The sequence below is a fragment of the Colossoma macropomum genome, unplaced genomic scaffold, assembly GCF_904425465.1.
Source record: "Colossoma macropomum unplaced genomic scaffold, Colossoma_macropomum, whole genome shotgun sequence".
Classification (NCBI taxonomy): Eukaryota; Metazoa; Chordata; class Actinopteri; order Characiformes; family Serrasalmidae; genus Colossoma; species Colossoma macropomum.
The window spans coordinates 33,506,053-33,512,722 of record NW_023494795.1 but is presented as its reverse complement, the minus strand read 5'-3'; the positions used below and the strand labels follow the sequence as shown (position 1 = coordinate 33,512,722).

Below are 6,670 nucleotides of genomic sequence, written 5' to 3'. Positions count from 1 at the left end.
AATTATTGCCTTCAGAAGTCCTTGATTAGCTGAAAGAGGTGTGTTTGATTTGGGTTGCAGATGAAAGCTACAGAAAGATAGATCTCCAGGAGGAGGCCTGGTGACCACAGCTGTACAAGATAGCAGGGTGCTAAAGCCATCTGGATCAACAGAACTAAGATTGTAAGCAAGATCAAGTACTCTGAGATTTTTTAGGAAATATGCCATTTGATACACTCCTGATCATAATCTTAAGACCAGTTAAAAAATTGCAAGAATTTTCACTTTGCACTATTGGATCTTAAGAAGGTTCTAAGTAGAGCTTCACAATGCTAAAAGAAGAAATAGGAGCAAGAGACAAAAGATTTTGAGCAGCCAATTTATTAAAAACAACAAGTTAACTGAAATAGGCTGTTCATCAGCTGATCAAAAGTTTAAGACCATGTCTCAAAAAAATCCGAAAACCCCCCAAAAAACAAAAATTGAAATGTCAAAAAAAGGACTCAGTAGTGAGTTGGTCCACCATTGTGGTTGATCACTTCAAACAATCGTTTAGGCATGCTTGATGCAAGTGTTTCCAGGAGGCTAGTGGGAATGTTGCTCCAGGTGTTGAAGATGGCTTCACGAAGGGCATCCACTGTCTGGAACTGATGTCCATTTTTGTAAACTTCCCTTGCCATCCATCCCCAAATGTTCTCAATCGGATTTAGATCTGGGGAACACGCAGGATGGTCCAAAAGAGTGACGTTATTCTCCTGGAAGAAGTCCTTTGTCAGTCGGGCATTGTGAACTGCAGCATTGTCCTGTTGAAAAACCCAGTCATTACCACACAGACAAGGGCCCTCCATCATCAGGGATGCCCGCTGCAACATCTCCACGTAGCCAGCTGCTGTTTGACGCCCCTGTACAACTTGAAGCTCCATTGTTCCATTGAAGGAAAAAGCACCCCAAATCATGATGGTGCCCCCCCACTGTGCTGTGTAGAAAACATCTCAGGGATTTCCTTGTCATGCCAGTACTGTTGGAAGCCATCAGGACCATCAAGGTTAAATTTTTTCTCATCAGAGAATAAAACTTTCTTCCACCTTTCAGTGTCCCATGTTTGGTGCTCCCTTGCAAAGTCCAAACGGGCAATTTTGTGGCGTTGAAGGAGACGTGGCCTTTGAAGACGTTTTTTGTTTCTGAAGCCCTTCCCTCGCAGATGCTGTCTGATGGTTATTGAGCTGCAGTCAGCACCAGTAATGGCCTTAATTTGGGTCGAGGATCGGCCCGTGTCTTGACGAACAGCCAATCGGATCCTGCGGCTCAGTGCCAGTGAAATGTTTTTGGGTGTGCCGCTTGACTTTTTTGTTCCATGAGCCTCAGGATCTTTTAAAAAATGCAAAATGACTGTCTTACTGCGTCCAACCTCAGCAGCGATGGCACGTTGTGAGAGGCCTTGCTTATGCAGCTCAACAATCCTACCACGTTCAAAGTCAGTGAGCTTTTTTGCTTTTGCCATAATGAAGTCTTGCCAGTATGAATTCTTGACAAAAAATGAATTGGAATCCAAATTTCGCGCAGATTTTGGCTTTTAAAGGCCGTGGTCTTAAACTTTTGATCAGCTGATGAACAGCCTATTTCAGTTAACTTGTTGTTTTTAATAAATTGGCTGCTCAAAATCTTTTGTCTCTTGCTCCTATTTCTTCTTTTAGCATTGTGAAGCTCTACTTAGAACCTTCTTAAGATCCAATAGTACAAAGTGAAAATTCTTGCAATTTTTTAACTGGTCTTAAGATTTTGATCAGGAGTGTATACTGGTCAAAGATTTGAAGGATAACTAAGAAAATTAATTAAGTCAGTCCTTTGGAAATGTTTTTTGGGAGTGATCGCATGTAGTTCTTTCTGCAGAGAAAGCAACTGCAACTGGTGAAGTTTGTCAAAGTTTGTTATATAGGCCAATCATGTGCAGAATCATTTCTATTATGGACACACCAAGAATGGTAGAGCCTTTTTAATATAGGGGAATTCCACTAATATAATCTGTTGTATCCCAAATGTTGTAACCTTTCTTGCATGGCTTGGAAGATAAAATGTGCTAATTTTGTGTCTTCCCCCTAGAGAATTACCTTAAACTGTGGAGGTTTTGTACATGTATGCACACTTTGTAAGGTATTCTCAGTGAGGCCTTGGTAAAATAAATTTAGGAGTGCTTTAAATTAGTCTAGTAGAAGTGTTCTAGTGTTCTTATACGATAAATACTTTATTTTAAGACTTTGCAAACTGTTACATTATCTGGAATCAATTTTGTCCAATAGGCTTTGTGACTGGTTTAAATGTGTCACTCCCTAAAAGGCACTGGTTTCAATTTTTTGCTTGAATTAAAAGCTAACGTGATTTGCTTCAGATCTGGCATATAACCAAATAAGGAGTTTATTAAAGTAAAAATATACACTTGGGACAGATCCAAAATGCATTCAAATCCTTAAATGTTAATTTTTGTCTAGGTCTTTAAGATTGATGTGCCCCACTGATACATCCATGCTGCTGCTATTTTTGGATGAGGGTGTGAATTCTGGTTTCGCCCATTGTTTCAAAGAAGAGAACTGCCTTGTCAACTAAAGCTATTTTGAGGCAAGTTGAGAATAGTCATAGGCATTTCTTGAATGGCCAAAATGTATGCATATCACTCATCAGTAAAATGTTTATTATGGAAAAACAAACAAATCTGCCTCACATATATTCTTAATCTGGTTATGGGAGACAAACACATGGAATCTGGTCATGTTGAATGACCAGGCTAGAGACTTTTGATAATAACATGAGCTAGTTTAAGTCTGTCCGGAGACAGCAGAGGTTTCAGATAGTCACTTGACAGAATAAAGTAATTTAATTTGCCTTACCTTAGAGTAAAGGTCTGAAGGTTGAATAATCCATTGAATGCTTCTGACTCAAGCTGGAGGAAAGGGCTGAACCATAGACTGAGTTCTGTCAGATTGGACCGTGTAGTGAAGGAAATTTTCCTTACCACTTTTTTTTTTCCTTTTTTGTTACTTGAGAATTTTAGAGCGTCTATTTGATCATGATTTTGATGTTTTATCCCTCACATAAATGTTTTAGACCCAAAGTATACCTTGCTTTAAATGAAGCCACTCCCACAGGCTACAATAACGTACACAGCCCTCGTTTAAATGGCTCAAAATGTAAAATGTCCCACTTGTTACTGCAACCACACCCGTGACTTACTGTGCCCTTTGGTGTCAACATAGATAACTTATCCATTCTCCCACAGTAGTCACAGAACATCTAACCTAAAACGAAATGCACCATAGTCATATGTTCATCCCCACACTACTGTGTCAAACATATTATAACATCCACAACTAGTAGCTTTATGGAAAACCTCCCTGATATATCAACTTCTATTAGCGGTCCTTTGAACCTACAGATTTAGATATGAGAAAACTTTAGATAACATGGCTCCACTAAGAAGTAGTAGTAGCAAGAAATGAGGCAAAAAAAGCTTGTCTCATGGTACAATGATCATACTTTTGCTTTGAAGTTTTCGAAAACAGACTGTCAAACAGCTAGTGCATAAAAACTTGGCCGATTAAACATGCAGTGTGAGATGCACTTTGCCAACGGCTGCGACAGGACCTGAACCCTTTGAATATCCAGCAAGCTTAAGGCTTACTTTGTTAGTCATTACAATGATTCTAGCCATTTGAGCTACTGTTTATCCACCTTTTGTGTCATGTGCATGGATGTGACGTAAGTAGTATTTTCCATTGTGCTTAGTAGACATGTGCCTAAAGCATGGTTAGTGTTAGCCGACATTATACTCTGTCTACCGTTCCTTACCAGTATATTTGATGAATATATTACATCAGAGGGATCAGAGGAACTTTCTTTACTTCTAAAAGTTCCAGTGCTGGTGCTAGCCAGTCTAGGGTGAAACTCACTTTAGCTTAGCTGTTTTACTGCAATGAGTCACACTAAAGCAAGCTTAAGTTCATCAAAACCAAAACACATCGCCAATTGTATTTCAGTTCCATGCCCTCAAACTTAACGTAAAGTAAAGCAAATAGATGAAAGAGAGCTGTGGGACAGGTTAAGCTAGCAACATAGTCCATACAACTCCTTTGTGGCTCTGTGTAATGGGTATTATCAGCTTTTAAGCAAAGTCATCGGGTTACTTGGCAATCATCGACTATATTTTGATTACGTCACCCTATCATCCAGGCCTGCTGTGAATACTGAGAGCCATTTTATTCATTCTACACCGACCAGCCATTTCATTAAATACTTGTATCTACACTCACTGTCAATTTTTCGCTCCACTTTCTATATAGAAGCACTTTGTAGTTCTACAAATACAATCTCTCTGCATTCTTTATCAGCCCTCTGCTGGATTAAGAATAGTCCAGCAACCAAAAACATCCAGCCAACATCATTCTGTGGGCAGCGTCCTGTGACCACTGATGAACTAGAGGATGACCAACACGAACTGTGCAGCAGCAGATGAGCTATCGTCTCTGACTTTACATCTACAAGGTGGACCAGCAAGGTAGGAGTGTCTAATAAAGTAGACAGTGTTTAAAAACTCCAGCAGCACTGCAGTGTCTGATCCACTCACACCAGTGCAACACACACTGACATGTCACCACCATATCAGTGTCACTGCAGTGCTGAGAATGATCCAACACTTAAATAAAACCTGCTCTGCGGGGGTCCTGACCATTGAAGAACAGGGTAACAAAGTATGCAGAGAAACAGATGGACTTTAGTCTGTAATTGTAGAACAATTACAAGTGCTTCTATATAGTAAGTGGAGCTGATTAAATGAAAAAAACTGTGCAGACACTGTAGAGTACTTAGGTGTACTTAATGAAGTGGCTAGGTGGTGTATATTCAACTATAACACAATTATTTACCTTGGATAACGTCCAGAGGGCACAAGGTCTCTTTTTGGTATTCCAGGTTGAAATTGTAGAATGAGGCAAACAAAGCCACCAGGCCTGCCGCAAAGCTGGGATGTGAAGACAAGACCACCTGACCCTCTATACTCATCATCCACTTCACTGAAGTCAGCATCTCATCTGAAATCATATCCATTATCATGGATATAAATATATTTACTGGACCAAACAAAGTTTTAAAAACACAAAACTACATTGGTGCGCTACCTTGAACAATCAATCTTGGGGAATCTGGTAAAGAAACTGATCTCTCTGCTTCTGCTGGAGTAACTGTGGCCTGAAACACAGGATATATATAGACTAACATTACTGACACAATTTGAGATTCACTCTGAAATAAATAACACCACAGGTCTCGGAACTGACATTGTAAACAGAGATTATTATTTAAATCATACCTTAAAATAATTGCAAATCAACACTTACATCAACTTGTAAAATCAGTGTATCAGACTTCTCTTTGAAGTGTACCATTAGCAGGAGGACAACACATGGGCCCAGCATGGTCGATCCAATGGCATCAAACCTTGGCAAGATTTGCTTAACTTCTTCATTTGTTGGCTTTGCTGGAAAAATCTTTCCTCTGTCCTCAATTGCTTCATCCATTTTTTCAAGGATGGAAATATCTGTAAGTAGCTTGAAGTGATTGTAAATTTCCTTTAGTGTGAAGAGATAAGGCCAGCCACTTCTTAGCTCCACTATTGATGGTGCTGGGCTTGCATTGATGGCTTTATGCTGCAGGTAGTATGTCGCCTCCATGAGCTGCGTGAGGTGCCCTCTGTCTGCTCCTGCTGAACCCTCACGAACATAAAGCTCTTTCATTTCCTTTTGCTTCTCTTCTAGACTGGCTTCAGTTTCCTCTTGAGGACAATCAGGTTGCCATCTGACGCACCCATACTGGTCTGATGGCCCTCTTGCACTGTTTTTAGCTGACGAACTGGAGACCCCTTTGACCCTTCTATGTCTTGCTGCCATGTTGTCACGGTTGAGGTGTTCAACTCGAGTTTTCAGCTGGTTTACAAGAGAGGCATAACCACTCCCAATTTTGGTGCCATCCTTCAGAATGTCTGCAAAGCTTTGGATACTGCTTTACAATCATCTTGGCAATAGTAAGACAATCTGATCTTTTTGGATTGAGCTTGTGAAGACGCATTTCATCTACGTTGATTCAAACCATCTCCTGACGATCTTTAGAAGAAGGGAACTGCTCTCTGGCTATAGCCGTTTTTATTCCATGTGGCATCTTGCTCCACGGTACTTTGAAGCTGTCAGGCCAAGTATTGACGTCTACTGTGCTGGACCTGCTGTTTGTGCTGTCTGGACTTGGCGTGCTAGAGGTGGAGGAGGTATTCCAAAAAGATGGATTTCTTGATACGTCTACTGGTGATGAACTGCTGCAGATCTTTGACACGTTATCTCTGCTGAACACATTACAACAATGCAGAAACATTAGCGACAAGTTGTTTCAAATATACAAGCAACTATGGTAAGTGTTCTACATTAATTAAGTTACATACAAACATTTAAAGTTAATTAACTTATACCAAAAAAAACGAAAGGCCTGTTTTCTGACAAAACTTTTAATCACTTAAACAATTAGGTACATTAGCCTCAGTGTACTAGTAGTTTGCGACACTGAATAAGTCTGAGGAGTTCCTGCAGATCCTGCTCTTTAATCAGCTTCAAATCTGACTTGCATTCCACTCCTATGCTCGCCAGTTTCTCCAGTAGGG

The 6,670-nt window shown here is 40.2% G+C and overlaps 1 pseudogene; it reads right to left on the bottom strand.

The window, feature by feature from the left end:
• Positions 1–5,333: 5,333 nt before the first annotated feature.
• Positions 5,334–6,387, bottom strand: LOC118816278 (annotated as a pseudogene).
• Between the last annotated feature and the right edge of the window lie 283 nt (positions 6,388–6,670).